This window comes from Arachis ipaensis, chromosome B06 (assembly GCF_000816755.2).
Source record: "Arachis ipaensis cultivar K30076 chromosome B06, Araip1.1, whole genome shotgun sequence".
NCBI classification, from domain to species: Eukaryota; Viridiplantae; Streptophyta; class Magnoliopsida; order Fabales; family Fabaceae; genus Arachis; species Arachis ipaensis.
In genome coordinates, this window is record NC_029790.2 from 67688812 (window position 1) to 67705341 (window position 16530).

Here is a 16530-nt window from a genome sequence, read left to right on the forward strand (position 1 = left end):
AGACTATCTAGAGCGAAATCCTCTTTGCAGAACCATCATCAACGAACTACGTTAAGGTACTTATGCTTCCATCTGAAGGGGGAAGGGAGAGAGAAGGGGTAAGAACTGGGGAATCCTTAGTAGGGTCGGGGTTTTTAGTTAAGTTCATTAATTCCGTGTTATTTAGCAGATAAATAGCAGAATACCGAGAAGCGGTAGACAGAAGAAACAGATAAATAGAGAAAATAGAAAGCAAAATACAAACAAAAGAATACAAGAAAACAAAACACAGACACAGAGAATAGAATGAAAACAAAGAAAGCATACATTCAAACAACAATCATAACAGAGGAAATGCGCAACCAAGTATGATGCATGTCTGTCCTATGTAGGCCATGAGCTCACGTGTCGGTTTACACCCTGCAGCCCGACATTACCTAGGAACTAGTCCTAGAAATGGCTTATTTTCTATAGGTGAACATCGGCCTACAGAAATAGCACCTCTGTAAGTGAACTTTGTCTTACAGAAACGGCGCCCCTGTAAGTGAACTTCGGCTTATAGGTATCATAACTCTCTATGGGTGAACTTCGGCCTACAGGAGCAACACCCTGAGATACACAATTGATATTCACTGTAGGTGAACTTCGGTCTACAGGAATAACAACTTACTGTAGGTGAACTTGGGCTTACAAGACCTCTAGTGCCAACGGAAAAGCAGCAGATGAATATACAAATATCTCTGGAGTTGTCTTAACGCAACAAATGACCTTTTAATAGGCCCTCTGCTTGTTTTCTATTGTCTTTATTATATTACTCTTTTCACTTTGACTTTTTACTCTGCTTTGATTACTTTTTTCTCTGTATCTCGTTACTTTTCTCTGGTTACTCTGTTCTCTGTGTTTTCTTTACTCTGCTCTGATTTCTCTACTTAACGTATGTATTTAAAGCTTATGTAAATTTCGGTATGAATAGTTAGCTTGTCCCAAGTATAGGTTCATTAAGTCTATACTGAAATAGTTTAACTTTTCAGATAATACCTAACCCTAGTCGCAACTCAAGGACTAACTATGTTGCCCTAGTTCGTTCACTTAATCTCTGTCTATTTTTCTATCATTAAAACTTTACAGACTTTTCTTTGGTTTTTATATTTTCTTTAACTTTTTATCTTTCATTTATCTTTGCCTCACTAATATGTTCTTACCACTCCCTAAGTGTTTTATGAAGGTAATTATGAGATTCTGCACTTAAAGTTGTCTTTCTAAAGCTTTTACAGAAAACTGCCTTTTCCGTATTATTTTATTATTATTTATTATTTTATCATCAAAATTTTTGAAAATTAACTTACTTTTACTTTTAACCTTTAAAATTCACTTTTTACCACCCGTAACTTCTAATATTTCTACTTTAACCACCCTAACTTTTAGAAATTACAAAATAACCCCTCAAACACCAAAATAATTACAACCTTGCCCTTTTTAAGATCTAAAAGGTGTTCTTCATTGTTCTTCACCACACTCAAAGTGTTCTTCATAAATTCTTCAAATTCTTTCTCTATTTTTACCCGTTTTTCAGTCTTTTCAGCAACCGATTTTTATTATAATTCATAATAAATTAGCAGCCACTAAAACCCCATCTTTTCTACATTATTTCAACACAAATTGAACCTCAATTTAAGCTTAGGGTTTCATTTTTCCAGCTGCCCAAGAACATGAACTTTAAAGCTTGAATTTCATCAAATTTCATCAAAATTTCACCAAATTTTCACTAAGAATCAATCATATAAACAATCAATTTCAAGCACAACCAAACCATATCATAATTATACAACTCAAACACAATCAATCAAGATTAAATTCGTCAAACCCTGCCTTGATTTGCTGCTCCAAATCCGGTTACTCTTTGAAGTGTTCTTAAGGCAATTTTTCCACCTTAGACTTGCTGGAAAGTCACGTTTCTTGGCCCTCAAGTCAAGTTAAGCATGATTCCTAAGGAAGAACATCAAGAAAACACATGTTTAAGCATGTTTCCTTGAAAACCAAATTGAAAGGGGAAAGGAACAGCCATCTCACCTTATTTCCAGCCTTGATAAGTTACATGGTTATGTAGAGGAAGAATAGAGGATCATTTTGGTAAAATCAGAGTTTTGATTTGAGTTTTAGTTCAGAAGAAATCAAGCTTTGAAGATTAAGTGTTCATGAAAGTTTCTCTCTTTTCTCTCTACTCATTTTCGTCCAAAGGGAGTAAATGACCATCCTTGGAGTGTCTTGGGGGTGTAGGGTGAGTTGTGATTGGTTGGCTTGGAGGTGGGTTAAAATAATATTAAAATATCTCAGGTGTATAACTACTAAAACTAGATGTATCGGAACACTTGTAAAAACATCTCTAAAAATTATTTTCTGAGCTACTAGCATAAATGACACTAGTAACATATTTATTATGAGAATAAAACATGTATAATGAGGCCTTAGCATTGCTAAAGTCATCAGAGAGTGCTGGTGCTAAGCTGCACCAGTAAACCGTAAACCCGGTTAAACCGATTTTTTGTTTTTAACAAAAACAGACCAGGTAACCTTATAATGCCATTCAAGCATTTTCTAATACTAATATAATGATAATATTATACTATTATCTCTCTCCTCTCATGAATCGAGTCCGGTTCAACAAACAGAGACTATTTACGAAAATCAGAGTCAAAACTGCCAACCGATACGGTTCAAAAGTAGGTTCTTCGTGACCGCGTTATCAAGCTTGCTTCGGAAAAGGTTCTAGCTTAAGGATGACATAATGACAATGAGGATTGGGATACTTGTTGATATAGAAGAGGTGTTCCCTTTACTGATCTTCTGGCGAAATCTGTGCCTTCGGAAAAGATCTCGCATACTCGATAATCACGGTTGTTACATCTTCCTCGTCACTTAAGTCATAAACGGGAGGTTGAGAGAAATCCACCTCCGCATCATCTTCGTATTCAATTGGGGAAAATTCTTCGATCTCAGAAAATTCACTTGTGGATGCAAGTTCATTACTAGGAGAACTTGACTTGAGGTTATCATCATCAAGGAAACTTGCTTCTTGGATTATTCCGTCTAGTTCTTCATAAAAGACTTGCTTTGGGAGTTGTGCACTATCCTCCTTAGCATCAATTGTAACGTCCTTGATAGAATTTTTCACAATTCTGGATTCCCATGGAAGTTCAGCTTCTCCTAAGTCTTCAACGAACTCTTCTTCTTTTACAATGACAGCTTTCTCTACTTGTTCCAGTACGAAGTCACGCCCTGTTCTGTCTACTGGAGTTTCTAGTATCTCCTTCATACTACGCTCTTCATTAGATTGTCCACATGGGGCTGTGGGAGGTCCTTGAATGTTCGAACGTCTAGAAGATAATTGACTTACTGCTTGCTCTAGTTGATGAAGGGTTGTTTGAAGTTGATCTGCTGTTTCCTTGAGGCGAACCTCTGATTCTCGGGGTGATGGATTTGGACGTGGTACATGGGGAAGTGATGGTGTTTGGGAGTAATTGGATTGGAATTGGGGTAAATGAGGATCATATGATGGTGAATGGTCAAAAGGAGCTTGTGAGTGTGGTGGTTCGAAGTTATGTTGAGAGGATGGCCTATAAGCACAGGGTGGGGCTTGTTGGTAACTACAAGGTTGTCCACCATGTCTATTGGCTTGGTATGCATTGTAGAATGGTCTTTGTCCATGATATCTTGGAGGGTGTTGTTGCCTAAAGGGTTGATCAAATCCTCTTGGCTCCATCTGTCTTCAACAATATTAAAACCAAACTCAAAGCGAGGGGGTGAGAATTCATAGTAGCTAATAAAAATTAAAAGAAGAAAATAAGAACAAATAAACAAGTAAAAGAGAAATATTTACAATAACCAACAATAAGGCACACGATTGCAGTTCCCCGGCAACGGCGCCATTTTGACATTAGGATTTTTGCTAGTAAAGAATTTTATAAAAATAGTCGCATTGTAGATATAGTTTCTAAACCAACAGAAATCCATTCGTACAAACGTTTTGGTTGTCACAAGTAACAAACCCCTTAAAAATTGATAACCAAAGTATTTAAACCTCGGGTCGTCTTCTCAAGGAACTGCACGGAAGTATGTTCTTATTATTGGTTATGAAGATTGTAAATTGGGGTTTTGAAGATGAGGAACAAGTAATTTAAATGGAAAGTAAAATAAATAAATAACTGTAAAATAAATTTTTGGCAAGGTATGAGAAATTGGAAGTCCTATCCTATTTATCCTTATCAATGATGATGAAAATTGAATCTTAACGCCAGTTTTCCTTCTTCACTGGGCGTTTTGAACGCCCAGCTTTTTCTGTTAAATTCCTCTGCTGAATGTTCTGAATCTTCAATTCTCTGTATTATTGACTTGAAAAGACACAATTTTGAAAATATTTTTGAATTTTTAATGATGAGAAACAATAAAAATGCAACTAAGATCAAATAAACAATGCATGCAAGACACCAAACTTAAAAATTAGACACTAGACTCAAACAAGAGACATAAAAATATTTTTGATTTTATGATTTTATAAATTTTTTTGTGATTTTTTGAAAATTATATGGAAAAGAGAATAAAGTGATTCAAAACTTTTAATAAGAATTCTAGGAATCATGCAATGTTAGTCTAAAGCTTCAGTCTAAAAAGATTAGACATGGCTAGCCAAGCTTCAGTAGGACATTACATTCAGCAGCTAAATTGATGAGAATCAATCAGCTTTTGTGAGGATAAGAACATCACCTTGAAACTCTAGAATTCATTCTTAAAAATTCTGAAAAATAAAAAGAAAAGTACCTAATCTAAGCAACAAGATGAACCATCAGTTGTCCAAACTCGAACAATCCCCGGCAACGGCCCCAAAAACTTGGTGCACAAAATTGTGATCATCAACAATGGCGCCAAAGACTTGGAGCTCACAAACGTGAATCACACTTTGTCACAATTCTGCACAACTAACCAGCAAGTGCACTGGGTCGTCCAAGTAATACCTTACGTGAGTAAGGGTCGATCCCACGGAGACTGTCGACTTGAAGCAAGCTATGGTCATCTCGTAAATCTCAGTCAGGCAGATTCAAATGGTTATGGAGGATTAATAATTAAAGATAAATAAAACATAAAATAAAGATAGAGATAGAGATACTTATGTAATTCATTGGTAGGAATTTTAGATAAGCGTATGAAGATGCTTTGTTCCTCCTGAACCTCTGCTTTCCTATTGCCTTCTTCCAATCATTCATACTCCTTTCCATGGCAAGCTTTATTTTGGGCATCACCGTTGTCAATGGCTACTTCTCGTCTTCTCAGTGAAAATGTTCTACGCACGCTGTCACCGCACGGCTAATCATCTGTCGGTTCTCGATCATGTTGGAATAGGATTCAATGATCCTTTTGCGTCTGTCACACGCCCAACACTCGCGAGTTTGAAGCTCGTCATAGTCATCCCTTCCCAGATCTTACTCAGAATACCACAGATAAGGTTTAGATGTTTCGGATCTCAGGAATGGCTGCCAATAATTCTAGCCTATACCACGAAAGTTTTAATCTTAGATTAGAAACCCAAGAGATACACATTCAAGCTTGTTTGCATGTAGAATTGTCAGGCACGCATTCATAGGTGAGAATGGTGATGAGTGTCACATAATCATCACATTCATCATGTTCTTGGGTGCGAATGAATATCTTTAGAGAAGAAATAGACTTGAGTTGAATAGAAAAACAATAGTACTTTGCATTAATTCACGAAGAACAGCAGAGCTCCACACCTTAATCTATGGTGTGTAGAAATTCCACCATTAAAAATAGATAAGAACAAGGTCTAGGCATGGCCGTGAGGCCAGCCTCCAAAAGCGTCTAAGATAGCATAAGACTTATCAAATATTTTTAAAAATACAATAGTAAAAGGTCCTATTTATAGAGAACTAGTAGCCTAGGATTTACAGAAATAAGTAATTAATGCAGAAATCTTCTTCCGGGCCCACTTGGTGTGTGCTTGGGCTGAGCATTGAAGCTTCCATGTGTAGAGACTTTTCTTGGAGTTAAACGCCAGCTTTTGTGCCAGTTTGGGCGTTTAACTCCAGCTTTTGTGCCAGTTCTGGCGTTTTGACGCCAGGATTCTTAAGCTGACTTGGAAAGCCAGTTTGGGCCATCAAATCTTGGGCAAAGTATGGACTATTAAATTGTTGAAAAGCCCAGGATGTTTACTTTCCAACGCAATTAAGAGCGCGCCAATTGGGCTTCTGTAACTCCAGAAAATCCACTTCGAGTGCAGGGAGGTCAGAATCCAACAGCATCTACAGTCCTTTTTCAGCCTTTGAATCAGATTTTTGCTCAGGTCCCTCAATTTCAGCTAGAAAATACCAGAAATCAGTGAAAAACACACAAACTCATAGTAAAGTCCAGAAATATGATTTTTATTTAAAAAATAATTAAAACATAATAAAAACTAACTAAAATATACTAAAAACATACTAAAAATAATGCCAAAAAGTGTATAAATTATCCGCTCATCAACTATATTCTGGAGGATGCTCTGAAACATAAAACTGATTAATTACTGCATGGTGGATACTGAATTCATAAAATTGTAGCAATCCACTGTTTTTGCATCGGTTATGATGGGGAACTTCTTTCTAGTATGTTTAAATGTTGAAAATGACTGAAATTTTATGCAGTACCTACTTTTCTATATGGAGCAGCACATGAAGAAGGGAGGACGCTTGATTTAATCCGAAGAACACTTGGTTATTTCAAGCCAAATGCCAATCAAAATAAATGGATTGGGGGGCCAACATCACACACTTTGCCCCTGAATCCAAACAGTTGTCCTGCTCAAGTGACTCCAGCTAAAGGTGTAGTATATTTATATACATACATGTCTGAAAATTAATAATAAAAAAACAATTGAAATTGGTACATATATTATAACATGTGAATCGCAGTGGCAGCTAGTAGCACAACTGCACAAGTGTTGTGTGTTGCCTTCATTTCTCTTTGACTAGAATTGTGATGAAAATAGAATAACTTGGTGTAATTAGAAGTTGTTTGGTTTGATATAACTGAATTACAATTACAGATTTTGTTGTAACTAGCTGGTTTTGTAATCTTTCTATTCCATAGTTTATGAATGCATTGTTTTCAAATATAAAAAGGGATTCAAAAATCTGGTTTTGTAACCGTGCTACAACTTTTTCTGAATTTTTAATAAAGTCACTCAAGGTAATTAAACTCATATATATAGCAGAGGAACACTTAGCTTAATTAAGGTTTATTATTTTGACTTTAACTAATATACTACACAATCTCCGATGAAAGCTTATTTTGTTGTGATGATCCAAAACCAAAACAATGTGAAGGGAAGAGAACCCAAAGCCAATTTCATTGTGATGATCTCCTTGAGCAGTGTCTCTCCGTCCTTACGATTTAAGAGTTTCACATGGATAATAAGGATTATAAGCTTCTCATTGTCATTGGTCATAGTTGCAATAATTAATTATTAGGCAATTACTTTAAGAGTTGCACATAGGTCATCTAGGATTATAAGGATGTTGTCCTTCTCATTCTTAAGCTTCTCTTGTATGGTGATTGCTCTTGCATGCTCACTTTCCCCTTCAAACTTCACTCCCAGCATGTCAGCGATTTGGCCTTGTATCCTTTTTATAGAAATGAGAGCCTCTTTTTGATTGTAGCAATGATGACCACATCCACTCATCAAGCTGTAGAGATCCCTGTTACCATTTTGCCTCAAATTTGTAGGGCATCACCACCATACCTTGCTCTTCTCACATTTGACCATCCCCTTTTTTCTTCTTTTCCACCATTATTATTACTATCTAATCTCTATTCTTAATCTTAAAATGAAATATGTGGAGCCATAACTCTATTCTTCTCTTCCGCCATATAGGAATTCGTAATCAGCAAAAAAGAACTGTTTTCTATGTATTTTTAGAACTGTTTTTGTATATTTTAGAACTGTTTCCTAAAATATTTTCTATCTATTTTAGAATTGTTTTTGTGTCTCCGATATGCCTTCTCAAAGAAGAGCTATATTTGGCTTGAAAGATGGGCATGCTATTGTAAAACTACCCGCATGAAGGTTAGAATACAATTCTTAGAGTTAACAGGTTGATTTTTGGATGAAAAGAAAAGGTCACAATGCTCAATTTTTCATGATAAGACTTTTATGTATTGTTTTTAGTGTTTATGTATATGTATAAAGGAGTATCATAAGCTATTGTCTTCTACCATTTGTACTAGAGAATCTTTCATGTCCTCAGAGGACTCTTGCATGATTTATATGTATTGTTTACTTGTCAATTGATTGGTGTATTAGTCTACTGCTAGAAAGGACATGAGCAAACATTAGTTATTTACTAATTCTAAAATTCTAAGTTTGCTAATTCTGAATGGTGTGCTAGTCTTATTCCTTAGTTTAGTCAAATATCTTGAGTTTCATTAAACATTTCATGCTTTGAGTGAATTTTTTCCTTAAAAGAGTTGTATATTTTGTTTTTGTTTATATTAGGGTAAGCAACCATAAATTAAAGTATTTGTTTAATCTCTTTATTTGAAGATATTGAATTCAAAGCTTATGCCTCTGTTCTAATAAATTGCTTAGTACATGGCTTTAAGTCATCATCAATTTTATTTAATATATATTTTATCTATGATCATTATTTTATAATTTATCTTTGTAAATATATAATTTTAATATGTTTTGGTCGTTATTGTAGGCAAACAACGTTGATGCGACAGAGATTTATGTCTTGGGAGGCAGAAGTGGTGAGATAAGTGTTTTGTTGTTCAGAAATTTCGTAGAGGCACACTCAATTCTGCAGGGTTCAACAAGCAAAAACATCACAAATTTTATTGTACCAATAACGATAGTGATGAAGAGAATTTTTGACGGTTTAGAATTCACAATTGAAGTCTCGTTGCAAAGTATAGTTTCTAAACCAACAATAGTCCTCTCATGCAAAAATTTAGGTTGTCACTAGTAACAAATCCCAAATGAATTTATAACCGGAGTATTTGGACTCCGGGTCGTCTCACGAAGAGTTGCAATGAAGTTTTTAATTATTGGCTATGAAAATGCAAAGGGGGGATTGATTTGATATTTGACAAGAAAATATAAATGACAAGAAAAATTAAATGACAAGAAAGTAAAATAACAAGAACTAATAAAATAAAGGAAAAATACACAAGAAAATTAAACATCACAAAATGCAAGAATTAAAAAGAGATCCAACTATACTTAGAAGGCATAAAAGCAAAGCATAGTAAATTTGTGACAAGAGTAAATTCTAACAACAATTGAATGTAAGAAATCAATAACAACAATCAAAGGAAACAATATCTAAATGAATTACTTCAAATTACACTAAAAGAAATTAGGATGAGCAAAAGTAGATCTACAAACAAAGTAGAAGAGAGTAATAACAGCAATGGAAGAATGATAAATGTAACAACAAGGAATTAAGAAGGAGTAGAAGAAAACATGAATTAAAGCCTAGATCTAAGAACTAAACCTAATCCTAATCCTAATTCTAGAGAGAAGTGAGAGCTTCTCTCTCTAGAAAACTAAACTAAAGCATAATGAAACTAGACTATGACTAAGTGTGTTAACTCCCCTGCAATTGTTGGCTCAAATAGCATCAAAAATGAGTTGGGTTGGGCCCAAAGTGCTTCAGAAATCGCTGGGGGCGATTTCATTAAAGTGGGCCACGGACAGCATCGGCGCGCGCGCACAAAGTGCACGTGTGCGCCCCTGAACGTGAAGCAACATATGGTAAAATTTATATCATTTCGAAGCCCCGGATGTTATCTTTCCAACGCAACTAGAACCGCCTCATTTTGACTTTTGTAGCTCAAGTTATGGTCGATTGAGTGCGAAGTGGTCGGACTTGACAGCTTTACGGTTCCTTCATTTCTTCATGAGTTCTCCCACTTTGCATGCTTTTTTCCTCATTTATTCCATCCGATACTTGCCTTATGGACCTGAAATCACTCATCAAATACATCAAGGCATCAAATGGAATTAAAGTGAATTAAAATCACCATTTTAGGGCCTAAAATGCATTTTTTTACATTCAAGCACAATTCAAGGGAGAATTACAAAACCATGCTATTTCATTGAATAAATGTGGGAAAAGGTGGATAAATCCCCCAAAATAAGCACAAAATAAACCACGAAATCGGGGTTTATCAAATCTCCCCACACTTAAACCAAGCATGTCCTCATGCTTAAAATCAAGAGAGAACAAAGGGTATCACATTTATTAAATGCAAACTAACTACATGCAACCTATCTATATGCAATCTATCTACATGAATGCATCCACTTAGTCAAAATAAATCAATTTCCAAGAATACATATACAAACACAAGGGCTAAGGCAATAGCAATCACTCAACCCACAATTGAATTGAATTATTAAAAAGATTTTACAAACTTGCAAGAAAAGAGATAATCATGGGTGGAAACATGTAATTGAGCAATCAAAACCTCACCGGATGTGTATCCGCTCTAGTCACTCAAGTGTATGGGGTTCATTCACTCAATCCTCCCCTAATCATGTTTTCCAAGATTTGTTTTTCATCTAACAATCAACAATTACCTTATGCATGCATACAAATATCATGAGGGCTTTCCCATAGGTTGTAATGGGGCTAGGGTCAAGGTAGGATGCATATGGTCAAGTGAACTTGAAATTTGAATCTTTGATTAACTTAAACTTCCCACCTAACCTATGACAACCAATACAATTCTAAACAAACCTAACTACCCATTCTTCACTTTTTCACACACTCATGCATTCTCTTTTTGATCACCACCCATATGCATTGACTTTTATTGAACCTTGCTTTGGGGCATTTTTGTCCCCTTTTTATTGCTTTTCTTTGTCTTTCTTTTCTATATATTTTCTTTCTTTTTTTTTTAATATACATATATTTTTTTCTTTTTCTTTTTGTTTTTCTCATTTTTTTTAAACTAAAATGTATACAAGAACATCAATGCATATGGTTTACACATGATTAATACATGAGTATGTACCCAATTCCATGATTTTTCAACAAAAACGTAAACACACTTTTATATCTACCCAATATTCCCAACTCTCCCAAAATCAAATGATAAACACTCTCACTAGCCTAAGCTAATCAAAGATCCAAATTAAGGGATATTTATTGTTTTTCAGTTAGGCTTGTAATGTGCTACAATTAAGAATAAATGGATTAAGCATAGGCTCAAATTGGTTATCAATGGAAGATAAAAGGTAGGCTTATTTGGGTAAGTAAGCTATTTGAACAATGGCCACGATCATATAGATGCATGTATATGCAAAATAATGGACATAAAGAATTAAACAAATCAAAGATTACAATCATAGGAAGAGAATAATGCACACAAGAATGAAAATAAGTGGTTATATATGATGTAACCACACAATTAGGCTCAAATCTCACGTGCTTGTGTTCTTAGCTCAAAAATCATGTTCCATAAAGTATATAATTCAAGCAAGTTCTAAAAATTTTTTTTTTCAATCAATTGGGGTGCCCTATAGATAAAATCCTTGGAAAATATCATGATTTTGACTAAGCTTAATATATACATATGCAATGCAACCAAAAAAATCTAAAAGACCTAAAAATGAAATGCAAAAAATGTTGGGATTAGAAACTTGTCAACAAAAAATGCCGAGCGGTCGGACGACCTCCCCACACTTAAAAGTTTGCACCGTCCTCGGTGCACTCAAAGATGAGCAAGGGGGTACGGCGACTTTCTGAGTTGCTACCTTCAGCTGGTAGGTCAATCGGTGCTGCGTGTTCTTCTCCCACTTCCGTTTTTGCTTATGGTGCATTAATCATGAAAAACAAAATAAACACCGTAAGATGAGAAAATACAAAAGCAAGGAAGCGTGAATTGTTGGAATGAGGTAAATCACTAGAATTGAGTGGATGAATTGATGTGACATTGATGAAAAATAGGTGTGTGGGTTCTAAAGTTGCGCACGGTTTAGAATACACACACTAGTACAAAAAGTTATGTCACAACTACACAAAAGAAAACATGCAGTTCACTCATTCTAGTGTGCTTGATATACTTTAAAAGGCTTGTAGGTTAAGGCAACCAAACAAGTAGTGAAGAAGCATAAAAACATTCAAGCAATTAATCAAGCCATTGTGAAATTGGATAGTGCATGGACATTGATTGATGTGTAGGTAGATTTAGTGAACAAAATGGTATATGAAACTCACACAACAACCAATGACACATATTGAAGTTGTTTCAACACCTAAATGACATAGAGGTGAAACACATGGATGCTATGGAACTTAGGAAAAAGGATATAGAAGTCAAAAATCAATCACATAGCAAGCATGGCCCACAAAGCTTGAAAAGCTCAAAAATACGTCACTAGGTAAGCTTTCCAATCTAATTTCACTATTCCTAAATCTTAATGCATGAAATAGGTGATGTAAATAAGGGTAAACCATAAACAAGCATCACCCAAAAAAATGCAATGATAATATACAATTGCCTAACAATAGATGATGAATACATGGTGGCCAAAACATGCAATTCAAAAGAGTTAAAAAGCATGAAGGCAATGTAACATTCACTTGGTATTCATAAATGTTCAACATGAAATTTCAAATCCAAGTAATAAATTGCAACCTCAACAAAGGAATCCAACAATGACAATAACAACAATGATGTTAAATTAACATCCTATCAACAAGCAGCAGCAGTAAACAGTAAACAAGATTAGTAATCCAACACTTATAATGGAAAACAAAAATTAAACAAAAATTAAACTAACTAAAAGAAAATGGTGTTATCTGATGTTTGGTAGTGTTGGATGATGATTGAAGGGTGGAAAGAGAAGAGAAGAAGGAAAGAAATGGAAAGAGGAGAAGAAAAGAAGGTGAGTGAAACAGGGCAATCCACGCGTGCGCGTCATGTGCGCGTAAGCGTGGATTGATGAAATGGAAGCGACGCGTATGCATGCAGTGCGCGTACGCGTGCATGGCAAAGCAGAGAGTCGACGCGGACGCGCATGGTACGCGTTCGCGTGCCCTGGGGCACCAAGTTGGCACACTTCAGGCACAACTCTCGGGTGAATGTATGGGAAGTGGAAAAAATTCAATCCACGTGTAAGAGTACATGGCGCGTCCGCGTGGATGGTCGAAAATGCTTGAGGCGCGCGTACGCGCCAGGTGCGCGCACGCGCAGGTTGGTGCTCTGTTTTTCAAAATTTTTCTATGTTTTTGCACCAAACCAAGCATTCCAAATCTCCAAATAACTACCGAAACATCACAAAACCTTATTTAACCTACTAGACTCCCAATTAAACTCAACTAATCAAACAAAACATGAAATTAAATCAAAATTACCAATATTTACAAAGAGGAAAAGGGAAAGATGTTACCATGGTGGGTTGTCTCCCACCTAGCACTTTTGTTTATTGTCCTTAAGTTGGACTTATGGGGAGCTCTTCATTAAGGTGGCTTGTGCTTGAATCCATCCTTGAACATCCACCAATGCTTGGACTTCCATTGTGCTTCATCATTCAAAGTTAATAACTCCAAGCTTTGATGGAGTTCTTCACAAACCATAGGCTCCCAAAGTTGATATTCCTTGTGCGATCCGGGATCCCACACTTTGTTTTCACACCCGTCCTTGAGTTGATCATGGAAGCACCAAACTATCCTCCTAGACCCATCCAATTGAGCACTCGTCCAACCTTTACTCCTTGAAGCTTCAACCATAATGAGCCTAGACTTACAACGCCAACCACGAAACATCTTTCTTTCACGCTTCATCCCACAAAGCACCCTAAGTTGACCATCCGTTTCAAGCAAGCCATATTCAAGTGGGATAATAAAGATAATAGAAATGAGTTTCATCCACTCAAATGAAGGTGTAGATGGCAACCTAGGCAAAGGTGATTCCAAGGGTCTTGCTAAAGCATATTCAATTCTCATCCTCCTTTTTCTAAGGATCTCCACCTCCTCACAAGATCTCTTAATATCAATCCTTTGTTCAACACTTTTATTTAACTATTTTCCCTTACTCAAATCATAAATGGGAGGGTGAGAGACATTTACCTCCACATTGCTTTCCATTTCATCGAGAGAAGGTTCTTCATGCTTAAAGGATTCTTCACCACTAAGACTTGATGCTTGATCTTCATCACCAAGGGGACTCAATTCTTGCTCTATTCCATCCAATTCTTCATAAGAGATATGCCTTGGAGGTTGTGCACATTCCTCCTTAGCATCAATTTCAATAATTTTGGAGTGGTTTTCTTCAATCTTAGACTCCCAAGGTGGTTCCGCATCTCCTAAGTCTTCAACCACTTCTTCCTCTTCTTTAATAATCTCTACTTCCTCCTCTTGTTACATTTCTTGCTTTAACTCCTCTTCTTCACCTTGGAGCTTCAAGTTCACTCCCTCACTAAGCTCCTTGGTTGCTTCTCCACATTCTACAACGGAAGTGTTTTGATCGCATAGGCTTAGGCGGGATGAGACTATGTTGCCAATGGCTTCTACCATGATGGCCATTTTTGCTCTTAACTCCTCAAAATTCTTTTCATCCTCCTCGTGTTGCCTTAATATATGAGATTCAAGATCCCTTAATTCTAGCATAGAGGCTTCATCGGGGGGTGATGGTGGAAGAGAGAGTTCATTGTTTGGGGGAAAGGTATTATAGTTGGAAGGTGGTTCTTCTTGGTAGAGTTGTGGTGGTAAGTAGTATTCATCTTGGTAACAATATGGAGGGGGTGGTTCTTGAAAATGTTGATGTTGGAGTGGTGATGGCTCTATGTGTGGTTCATATGGCTCATATGATTGTTGGTATGGTGGGTATGAATTAGGGTCATATGAAGATGGTTGGTGAAAGGTGGCGTGTGAGTATGGTTGATGGTTATATTGAGGATATGGCTCATAGGTGTATGGTGGTGGTTCTTGGAAGTCACAAGGGTATTCACCATAACCATTGGATTGGTATGCATCATAGAATGGCTCCTCTTCATAGTGCATTGGTGGAGGTTATTGCCATGAGGATTGATCATATGCATATGGCTCCTCCCACCTTTGATTGTCCCATCCTTGATACACATCTTCATTGAAGTTCCCATTTCCTACAACATAATTGTAATCACACTCATAGCCAAAGTGAGAATTCATAATGAAAAGTGAAAATAAGAAATAAAAGCTAACAAGAAATAATGAAACAAAGTCCTAAAACTAGCAAAAACTAACAAGCAATCCAAAGATCAAGCTATCCACAATATTCACATATATACAATAACCAATAATATAACACCATTGCAACTCCCCGGCAACGGCGCCATTTTGATGAAGAGAATTTTTGACGGTTTAGAATTCACAATTGAAGTCTCGTTGCAAAGTATAGTTTCTAAACCAACAATAGTCCTCTCATGCAAAAATTTAGGTTGTCACTAGTAACAAATTAGAAGGCATAAAAGCAAAGCATAGTAAATTTGTGACAAGAGTAAATTCTAACAACAATTGAATGTAAGAAATCAATAACAATAATCAAAGGAAACAATATCTAAATGAATTACTTCAAATTACACTAAAAGAAATTAGGATGAGCAAAAGTGGATCTACAAACAAAGTAGAAGAGAGTAATAACAACAATGGAAGAATGATAAATGTAACAACAAGGAATTAAGAAGAAGGAGTAGAAGAAAACATGAATTAAAGCCTAGATCTAAGAACTAAACCTAATCCTAATCCTAATTCTAGAGAGAAGTGAGAGCTTCTCTCTCTAGAAAACTAAACTAAAGCATAATGAAACTAGACTATGACTAAGTGTGTTAACTCCCCTGCAATTGTTGGCTCAAATAGCATCAAAAATGAGTTGGGTTGGGCCCAAAGTGCTTCAGAAATCGCTGGGGGCGATTTCATTAAAGTGGGCCACAGACAGCATCGGCGCGCGCGAGCAAAGTGCGCGTGCGCGCCCCTGAACGTGAAGCAACATATGGCAAAATTTATATCATTTTGAAGCTCCGGATGTTATCCTTCCAACGCAACTAGAACCGCCTCATTTGGACCTCTGTAGCTCAAGTTATGGTCGATTGAGTGCGAAGAGGTCGGACTTGACAGCTTTACGGTTCCTTCATTTCTTCATGTGTTCTCCCACTTTGCATGCTTTTTTCCTCATTTCTTCCATCCGATACTTGCCTTATGGACCTGAAATCACTCATCAAACACATCAAGGCATCAAATAGAATTAAAGTGAATTAAAATCACCATTTTAGGGCCTAAAATGCATGTTTTTACATTCAAGCACAATTCAAGGGAGAATTACAAAACTATGCTATTTCATTGAATAAATGTGGGAAAAGGTGGATAAATCCCCCAAAATAAGCATAAAATAAACCACGAAATCGGAGTTTATCAGGTAGCAGCAATAACCCATGTTACACTTGCCAATAATGTTTCAACCACTGATCTTCCAGTTTATTATTTATACTTTTAGAATATATAATATAATAATATG